The sequence below is a fragment of the Colossoma macropomum genome, unplaced genomic scaffold, assembly GCF_904425465.1.
Source record: "Colossoma macropomum unplaced genomic scaffold, Colossoma_macropomum, whole genome shotgun sequence".
NCBI classification, from domain to species: Eukaryota; Metazoa; Chordata; class Actinopteri; order Characiformes; family Serrasalmidae; genus Colossoma; species Colossoma macropomum.
This window is the reverse complement of record NW_023494787.1, coordinates 1,545,200-1,556,193: the sequence shown is the minus strand read 5'-3', so window position 1 is coordinate 1,556,193 and position 10,994 is coordinate 1,545,200.

Below are 10,994 nucleotides of genomic sequence, written 5' to 3'. Positions count from 1 at the left end.
AAGCGACACGTAAAATTCAATGAGCTGCTTCATGTCTCACCTTGTCTCGCGAGATTCTGGGCTCACAGTTTGTGTTTGCTAAGCTGTCAGTAGGATGTTGGCAAGGTCCACTGATTGGAGTAAAAATGTACTTTAGTAAATGTATCTAGTCACTACCTACGTCTAAATAGGTCTATAAAGACATGTTATTAGCATGACATGAAAGACAAGTTTAATCAGTGGCCTAATTGCATATCGTCACTCAGCCAGCCGCATTTTTTCTTAACAGTATGTTTTGCCCCACCACTGTTGGAGGTGTGACGCCACCCCTGTGTTAAGGGGTTACCAAGTGGTTGCGATGTGTTGTTGCAAACTAATGGGAGGCTATGGAAGGACAAATGGAGGAGTGTAAGTCAGTGGGGCGGTGGATTTGAGCTTTGGGAACTGCTCTGAGGAGGTGCATGCAGTTTGGTGGCTGTTGGGCAAAAAGAAAAGTAAAGGGCTGGGGCAGGGGTGAAAAAATGAATCAAACAAAGAAAAAAATACAGAAAAAGAAAGAAGTGGAAAATTAAAAATAAGAAAAAATCAAGAACGATAGTTTGATTGATTACAGATTCACACTAAAGTTTATGAAATAAAGTTTAGAAAATACAGTTTATAAAATATGAAGAGGAAAGAATAGATAGATAGACAGACAGACAGATAGACAGATAGACAGACAGATAGACCAAGTTGATCAAGGACTTGAGACGTAAGGGCTGGAACCATCCGAGGTGGCTGGGACCGTGGCTGCCTGAAGGTCAAAACACCCATGGTTGGCGAACCTTTAACTCAGGTGAAGCAGAAGAGTCTCTGGTTGGAGACCAACACCAAACGACAGCAGAAGAGTCTCCAGCAGGAAACTAACACGAAACGATGGAATAAAAGACTCTTGATGTATAAGACTGTGTTCCGCAATGGAGCCTGATGTCCAATGACAGACAGTTAGAATAGAATTACTCACCGACATATAACGATCGTCGACTGGTCAGTTACGGACTTGTGTGCAGATTTTAATCACTATAACCTCGCTTATCTAGAGATCTGTGTTGGTAGGGCACACGCTAACACAGCATGATGTACCGCTCATGCTTGTCTAACTGCCACATACTATAGTAGAGTAATACAGGTAGGCATTGGCTCTTTGTCATGTGGTCAACCCATCCCGGCTTGGAGATCCTTTTTCTGTCAGTCAATCATTATTTCTTGAAGGATATGACAGGCCGACTCGGAATGAGAACAGCACACTCTGGAACATTCGGTCAGAAAAGGTCTGCGAACTAACGTATAGAGATTCTATGAACTAACGTATAGAGAAATTCGTGGAAGGACGGATATTTTCATATGTAACTACTTGCAGTCAGAATCAAGAGTTGCGTGTGTTTTTCTGTGTATCTTCTGCTTTTTGAAAAAAAGAGGAAAGGCCTTCAATGTATGGCAAGAGTTTTTACTTATGTCAGCATATCTATGAAAAACATGCTGATGGGTGTGTCTATGTCCACTCTGTGATAACACTCGCACCATCAAGAGTGAGGTTATCACAACCAAGAAGTCTCTACTGGGCTTGTGAGCAGAAGCTTCAATAAACCCATCTGAGCAAAAGACAATACTGATTAACTGGGAGATTTATTTTATTTCCAGAAAACTTTGACAAATATAATATTAGAAAAACACAAATGAACACAAAGAGAATAAAAACACTACATAATAGTGCAACATAACATTAGAATAAACACAAATAAACCTAATTCCAGTAGAGCACTGTACCACATTAGAACTACATATGCTTCTGCTGAAGGAAATACGAGTGCTTGCACAGCAAAACATAAAACAAATATGAAATAAAAAATAAAAAGTTAAAGATTGAACATAAATAGATAGACAGACAGGTACATAGACAGACAGATAGATGTGTTGCTAGGTGGTTGCCATGCTTAACTGGTCTGTGTATAATGTGTTGCTAGGTGGTTGCTAAGCTATCGGTAGGATGTTGGCAAGGTCCACCGAATGGTTGCTAAGGTGTTGCTAGCAGTTTGCCTTGTTGTATGGGTTGTTACCTGAGTGGCTGTTAAGGGAGGGTCAGCAGAACCACGGTGGTGAGCGGGCATTTGACCCACCACTTTTCAAAGTACTAGAGTGACACCCCATTACGTTTAGGTTTAGGACGCGTGCATAAAAACCTCCACCTTCCCTGAACTGCATGAAGTGCTGACCGTCACGAACAGACAGAGTAAAACTCAGGGCCAATCAGAATCTCCCTTCCAGCTGGGAGGAGCTTTCAGACCTGCCCTGGACGATGTGGACCTGCCAACCTATTTCTTTAGTTCGGTCTTGACAAGCAAACACTCCACCTGTATTCAGGGCTGCACCAGACAACTGACCTGTGCTGATTCATGATGGAATTCAACACCAGAACACGTTTTTTCCAGTGCACATTTTCTCTGCACTGTCTGCACAACCTGCTGCTTTAACATTTCCCCCTTTACAGACGCTCACATCGTTCCTGCACTGCAAGCTGCTGTAAATTGTCACACATCCGTTGAGCTCTCAGAGGAACCCGGACTCCATTTCCCAGAGTCCTGTGGGGAATCACATGACTCCTGACCTTTTCTCGCGCTCCTATTGGCGCTCTAGATCTCCAGAATATTCATGTGTGTCACCGGTGTTATTGGTCATATGACCTTCATAGTTTAGTTTAAAAGCCCGGGCTTTAGGAAGAGATAGTTGCGAGGTATTGTTTCCCTTTGTGAACTACTGAGCGTTATATCGACTGTCTGTATCCTGTTTTTGACCGTTGACTTTGTTCTTTCGACTTTGCCTTTTGCTCTGCCCTTTGGATTGTGTTGCTGGATTCTTCTGATTCATGTTTCTGACCTTTTTTACCTGTTCTTCTACTACGTCTTTTGCCTGCCCCTTTTTGGACTGTTCACATCATGTTATGTTTGTCGTTGTGTATCTTTTGTGTATTTTGGATTTTGACCCACACAAGTTTTTTGACTAAGAACCTGGACTTTGATTCTGGAAGTAAAGCCTCTTTTGTGTTATCAAACCGCGAGCGTCTGACTCTTGTTGGCACGTTACATAAATAACGAAAGACAAGCAATAAAATAATAATATGCATTTGATTATGGATTGGGGCGCAATTTTTTGACCAAGCATCAGCGACCTGATTGGTTAAAATTAAGTTGGTATACACACAGACGATAAGCGTTTCTGTTTTCCTGTTTTCATGGTGGTGAAGGTGAGAGTAGCAGAGCGCTTACATCCCTGCAGAACTTCTGATCAATAAACCAGCAAACTTGTGTAATTTAGTCCACTTTAGCCTTTACAGTCCACCGTCTGATCCCAAGGAAAAGAATATGATATCACGAAATCACAAACTGTGGTGGGTCTTTAGAAAATGAACTGGGCATGAAAACAGCCTGATGTTCTTCAGAGATGTTAGCTAACAAAAACCGCCATCTGAGGCTGCAGCTACTGAAGCAGCATCAAAACAAACACTGACACTGTTCATGATCAGGTTCAGAGGACAGTAAAGGAGCCTAAATCAATACTCAGGTAAAAGTATTGATACTTGAATAAAATAATTCAGTAAAAGTATCTTCCCACTCAAAACTTGAGTAGAAGGACAAAATTAACAGTTCAAAAATGTACTCAAATACTGAATACTGCAGTGGAACTCTTCTACATCCAGCACTCATCAGCATTGGAACTGAAGACTGCGCGACTGTTCTTCTGTTTTTGGAGTTTTGATCTAAAATACAGAAGCTCCAAAGTCAGAGATGTAACCAATCACAAAGCAGCACAAATATCGCCATCATCAAACCATTGAAGTTAAACCCAGAAAAAAGAATTGGTATCTATATATGAATAGCTAAACTGTAAGGAAGTAAAAAGATTTCTGTAACACTTTATATGAATGTCATGTTTGTAAGCGTCTATAAACACATTTAAAACATGTTACAATGCATTCATATAGCATTATAAGGATGGTTATAAATATTTATAAAATGTATTACACTGAATTACACTTTATAGCCATGTTTATTATACATTATGAATTGTCAATATAATGCATTATATGTGGTGTTAATAACATGTTATACTGTCAGTGCCAAAGAAGTCAGTTCCAGCTTGGAGAGTTTAAAGTAAAGACAAATACAGAGTTTATTTCCACTCTGAGATTTACAGTATTTTATTTCTCAGTGCTGTTAGTGCTGTTTTGGGGCTTCAGTCCTGGACATTCAGATGCTCCAAACAGGCTGTCCAGCCTAGAATCACTGCTACAATGTGCTTTTCGTACCCAACGCTCTCACTTTAAATGTTACAACACAGCAAACCAAGTACCCATCAGCCCCTCCCCTGAACCCCCCTCTGATGTCACACAAGTCACTGCGGAGTGCAGGCCTGGAGAGGGAGAGGCGAGATAGTCGAGTCCTGTCATTGTAATTTGTTCCCTCACTGGTTCTAACGGCAAACGCTAGAACTCTTCACTCTGTAACACTAGACTACAGTAGGAGGACCCACACTGGAGGAGTGGGGGTCAGTGGGGCAGTGTATTTGAGCTTTGGGAACTGCTCTGAGGAGGTGCATGCAGTTTGGTGGCTGTTGGGCGAAAAGAATAGAAAAGGGCTGGGGCAGGGGTGAAAAAATGAATCAAACAACGAAAAAAAATACAGGAAAAGAAAGAAGACAAAGTGAGTGGAAAATTAAAAATAAGAAAAAATCAATAATGATAGTTTGATTGATTACAGAGTCATAATAAAGTTAAAATAAAATATAAAACAAAAAAGTTTAGAAAATACAGTTTATAAAAGATACAGAAGAGGAAAGAGCTGATAGACAGACATATAGACAGATAGACAGACAGAGGGACAGATAGACAGATAGATAGACAGACAGGTAGATACTGAGGTGTCTCAAGTTCCATGTATTCTGTTTTTGCATGTTTGGAATGTTTAAGTTAGGGGGCCCCAGGTCCAAAGGCCCCATAGGGAGTGGGTCTCTCCCTCTCCCTAAGACTCTTAGTTCCAGACAGATGAGATCATTTTAAAAAGGACCGTATGTTCTGTCTCCTTTTTCAACAAGTACCATATATAAGCAGCTGGATTATTCTGTTTTGGAGGGGACACTTTAGAATCGGCACAGATCCTCTCTCAGGTACTTTAGTGATATGATACTGTTTTACTTTGTAATAAACAGCGGAGACTCCTTCATCATCTTCACATCATCGCTATTTAATAAACAACAATAGACAGAGAGATAAATAGACAGACAGGCAGACAGACAGATGCATGTAGTTTAAGTTGTGTTCGTGTTGTTGATCTGGTGCTGTTGGTGTGACCAGTTTAACAGCTCAAGGGTAGAAACTGTTCTTGAATCTGGTCATTCTGGCTTTGGGTCTGAGGTGATACTGCTGGCTTTCATCTGACATATTTTATTGAAAATGAGTGGGTGGGAGGGCAGCTGCAGGGCCTACCGTTGAGAAGTTGAGGAGAAGCTTCACATCCTCTGTACATTTCCTCATTGTTGTTAGTAATGAGGCCCACTGCTGTTGCATCATCAGCAAACTTGATGAGTTGTGCTTGGCGATGCAGTCGTGGGTGTACAGGATGTAGAGTGTGGGTGATGAGACACAGCCTCGTGGACAGCCTGTGCTGATAGTGAGGGTGGGAGAAGTGTGGCCGCCCATCCTATCAGACTGAGGCCTGCTGGTGAGGAAATCCAGAGTCCAGCTGCAGACTGTGTGACTGATTCTGAGGCTCGAGCTTGGAGATCAGTCTAGAGGGGATAATTGTGTGAAATGCTGAACTGAAATGGGTGAAGAGCATTCTTACGTAGGTGTTCTTGCTCTGCAGGTTCAGTGCAGTGTGCATTGCCAGTGATGTTGCATCTTCCTCAGTCTCAAAGCCCCTTGATCCCGTCATTAGGAGACATCACCCTTGTGTTGGCTCTCTGGCAGCCACAGCTGAGGCTGTACTTCCATCATCTGATTTGGTGGCTATGCACAAACTACATGTCTATGTACACATGGTATTCGCAAAATGATCACTTGCGCTCGAACCTTGCACCTGTCTAATGCGAGGCTTTTAACTCTGCAGGACGTCCTTTGTTCTTTGCAGAAAGTTACTATACATTGTTATGCAATTTTACTACCCCATGAGGGGGAAATGGTGCCCCCTGACTGTCTGACTCTGTTAGAAATTGTTCATAAACCTAGGCCTGACCTTTCTGTCACTCCTGGCTCTAACATGGTTCCCTTTGTTGGTGGTTCTAGCCCTAGGCTTCCTGATGGTTCACCTTCTACTGCATATGCCTGCTTATAGTTTATGGACTTAATTTGACTCCCAGATATACCTCAGAGACTAGTTTCTCATTTCCTGATGTCTTGCTACAGTGCTGGTTCCCTGTGCAGCCCCTGCTAAGCTCCCAGTCCCCAGTTCTAGATCTGGTTTCCTGAGCTTCTACTTCTTGGAGCTACTCCAGTGCTGACCTTTCGGATTGCTCCCCCTGCACCAGCTCCCAGAGCTACTCCTTCAGTGCCAGGCTAATGGATTGCTCCACAGCCAGCGTCCCTTCTCCATTCAGCTGGCCCCTGCTGCTGGGCCAGTGCACCTGGCCTTCATAGCTGACCCAGCACCCTTGGGCTTTGTCCCTGGCTCTCCCTCTGACATTCACCGTTACCAGTTTCTGGTCGCTCCTGTCCTTGTTCTGTCTGTAGACCCGTTTGTTGGACTGTCCTCCCTTTTGACTTCCCACTTGTTCTGGCTGTGCCTCCTCTTGTTCTGGGTCGATTCTGTTTGTGTTTGACAGTCACACCGTAAAGTCTTAATTAAATCCTAATGTCTCCCCACTACATTTGAACCTGCCCAGCATGAAATGACTCATTCTGTTACAGGACGGCAGGGAGGCGGACCCAAGTGCAGAGGGGAAAACCATGAGAAAGTGTCTTACATGAATTTATTGAGGTGATAGCGAGTGAATTTGGTGATTGTGCGTGCCGGAGTTCAGGTGACCCAGAGTCGGGTTTGAATCCTGGATGTACTGATTAGCGGTGCGAGGAGCTCCCGCTGCACCACCGGGAAGCACAGGCGACAACAGGAAAAACACCTAAATGAATGGGAAATAAAAAGGTGGGAAAAAGGCAAACAAAGGGGACGCTGAAAGCATACCTAGAGCAAAGGGGAGCTCTGACCACAAGAAATTCACAAATGCACGTTTAGGAAAATACAAAAATGCAATCTTTATTAAACAGAGCTGAGGTCATACACCCACTGTCAGTTCAGTTTGTAAAATAATTAAATAAATAAATAAATAAATAAAAGAACAGTGCTAAAAATATTCACAGTGCTACTGGGGTTACTCAAGCCTTGGCCAGTTGGGACGCTAACTGAAGATTATTCTCTCAGTGACACACGTGAGTAAATTCTAAAAAAGGCACCATTCCAGCAGTACATGCTAATCACTCCAAATACACTGCACTGCAAACTTCTACCACTGTAGTGAATGCAGCAAAACCATCCCCAATCATTACTTAGTCCCAAACTCCCTTGACTTGACTTACCCCATGTAGACTGGAGTACGACTAAACGGAAAATAAATAAACAAACAAATAAATAATAGCAGTGGATTGTGTGCCCCTCTCACCACCATTTGTTATTACTGAGAATGAAGTCAGATCCAGTTTAATATACATAACCCAAATAAATCACCAGGACCAGATCATCTGCCCTGACATCTTATACCTTTGTGCTTCTCAAATGGCTTCAGTGTTTACTGATAAATTTTATTTCTCTCTGATCCGATGTGCTGTGCAACAGTGTTTCAAGGAATCATTTATTGTCCCTGTTCCAAAATCTGGGAATGATTTTAGAGCCATAATAGGCACTTCAGTAAAGGCTTCATATCAATTCACATATTGAGCCAGTTTATTCTAGTTCTTTATCACATTCTGAGACAAATAGATCTATTCATAGATTTCAGCTCCACCTTTACTCCAGTGAACATCGCTAAAGCATTAAGTTAGCTTAATATCATTGGTTTTTGGCCATTGCCAGCAGAAAGAAACAGTCCATTAAAATTTAAATTTAAAATGTTTCAGTACAGGTGCACCTCAAGGCTGTGTACTGTCTCTGTGTTTTCTTCGCTCTATACTAATGATATGGTATCTCACAATAAATCTCTTAAAATCGTGAAATATGCAGATGACAACACCATAATAGTCCTCTGTAACAATTTAATGATGGGTGGAGGAGGGACCCCAGGGGCAGGTGTGAAGACGGAGAACTGTTTGGCTTTTCAGGCCACAAAGTAAGTCAAAACGCTTGCTGGGACTTTTCTGTCCACTTTTTTTTTCTTTCTAGCTCGGCTCAGTTCGGCTCAGCTCGGCTCTCACGCCTTCACAAGTCTCCTTCTCTCTCTGGGATCTGCCACCTACTGAGGGAAGAGATGACTATAAGTAGGCTGACACAAACAAGGCACAGGTGAACGTCATCAGCTACTTAGCCTGCTGGTTCAGTCCAACCGGCTTCTCCATTCTGCATTCGACGCTCGGCCACACCTCCTTCTCCACAGCCTCCTTACAGATAATAATGAGACTAATTGTCAACAAGAGGTGAATGAACCAATAATGTGAAGTACTAACAATGACCTCCAGAGAATAATGTAAATGAGCTCAGGCCCAGAGAAGGCGGTGGCGTTTCTGGATTCTGTTTATATGTGGTTTCTTCTTTCTATGTTGGAGTTTTAACTGTCATTTGTGGATGCAGTGATGAACTGTTTTCACAGACAGTGGTTTTCAGAAGTGTTTCTGAGCTCATGCAGTGATTTCCACTACAGAATCATGTCTGTTTTTAATGCAGTGCTGTCTGAGGGCCCAAAGATCACGGCCAGCTAATACTGGTTTTTGGCCTCGTCCCTTACATACAGAGATTTCTCCAGATTCTCTGAGTCTTTTAATGATATTCTGTACCGTAGATGATGAAAAGCAAAAGTTCTGTACTATTTTATGTTGAGAATCGTTATTCTTGAATTGTTGCACTATTTGATGGTGCAGTCTTTCACAGAATGGTGAACCCCTCCTCATCTTTACTTCTGAAAGACTCCGCCTCTCTGAGATGCTCTTTTATACCCAATCATGTTACTGACCTGCTGCCAATCAACCACCAGGTGTTTTTTTTAGCATTTTACAACTTTTGTTGCCCCATCTCAACTTTTTTTGGAATGTGTTTTTTGGCATCAAATTCAAAATGGGCAAATATTTAAAATAAATAAATAAATAAAATAGTAATTCTCAGTTTCAGCATTTGATATGTTATCTTTGTACTATTTTCAATTAAATGTGGTTTAAATGATTAGAATATTATTGCATTATTTTTATTTACACTTTGCACAGCAATTTAACTTTTTTGGAAATCGGGTATATATGTATATCATTAGTCTTTTTTTTTTTTACCATATATAAACATAAGGACTTTTGATCTTCATTTTAACAGTATTGAGTGACAGAAATAATGTAACTAAACTAATAAAACTGAAGAAAAATAATCTGCAAAATATAATTAAACAGAAATTTTCCTGTGAGGAAAAAGTCTAAAATTAGACTCAGTTGCAGCACGTCAGATGAAATAATTAGAACATTGTTAGAGAGGATTTTGAAGGAGACTGTCTTATTTAAAACTCAGACATTTAGTTTGGTTTGCTCTTGATTGTTGAAGTGAGCAGTATCACCATTGAGAGATCCAAAAAGCTCTCTGAGGCCTTCAGAAAGAAGGCTGTAAATATGTATGAGTCTGGGAAAGGATTTAAAAAGATCTCAAAACAATTAGAAATCAGGCATTCCACTGTCAGGCCGTCCTAGCAAGTTCAGCCCAGGAGCAGAGCGCAAAATGTGTAATGAAGTCTCCAAAATCCTTAAATGTTATCATGGGCCATACAGGAAGCTCTTGCCACAGTTCATGTCAAAACACATTGATCTACCTTCAGAAAGAGGCTACACAAGTTTGATTCTCATATGAGGTGTGCAAGGCAGAAACCTTTGCTGTCAAATCAAAAAACATCAGGGCATGACTGAAGTTTGCCTGAAGACCAGGACTTCTGGAACAGTGTGCTTTGGGCAGATGAATCCAAAGTTGATTTTTTTGGGCACAGTAACAGAAAACATGTTTGTCACAAATCAATTGCAGCATTTGAGAACAAGACCCTGATACCAACTGTGAAGCATGGTGGTGGAAGTATCAAGGTTTGGGGCTGCTTTGCTGCAGCAGGGCCTGACAAGCTCTGCATCATAGAATTCACTATGAATTCTTCATTGTATTAGAGGCTGCTTTAGGAAAATGTGAGACCATCGGTCCAAAAACTGAGGTGGGCCAGGCAACATGACAATGACCCAAAACATTCCAGTAAATCCACCAAGGAAGGGCTCAAAAGAAAGAAGTGGAGAGTTCTGGAATGGCCGAGTCAAAGCCTGGATCTTAATCCTAGTGAGGTGCTGAGGGTGATGTGAAACGGGCTGTACATGCAAGAAACCATTAAACATCACACAGCTGAGAGATTCTGCATGGAGGAAAACTTTCTCCCAGTCAACGTCAGAGGCTGGTAGACAGTTACAGGAAACGCCTGTGAGGTTAATTTAGCCAATGGGGGAAATACCAGCTATTAGGGCAGAGGGTGTCCTAACTTTTTCAGGTGGAATGGCATCTTTTTCTTTTGTTGTTAAATAATGAAGACAAAGTCACATTTTCACCTTTGCAAAAATCTATTTATGTATAAAAAACTGTTTAAAGCAAAATCAGACTTTGAAAAATCCATATTTCTTAATGAAAAACTATATATTTAATGAGGTATTATATTTTTCACATTACAGTATTGTATATCTTACTGTATGCTGTCTATTGTATAAATTGTTAAATTGTATGTTTTATTCTTTTGCATATTGTGTTATTGTTCATGTAACCAACGACACAATGACAGCCATC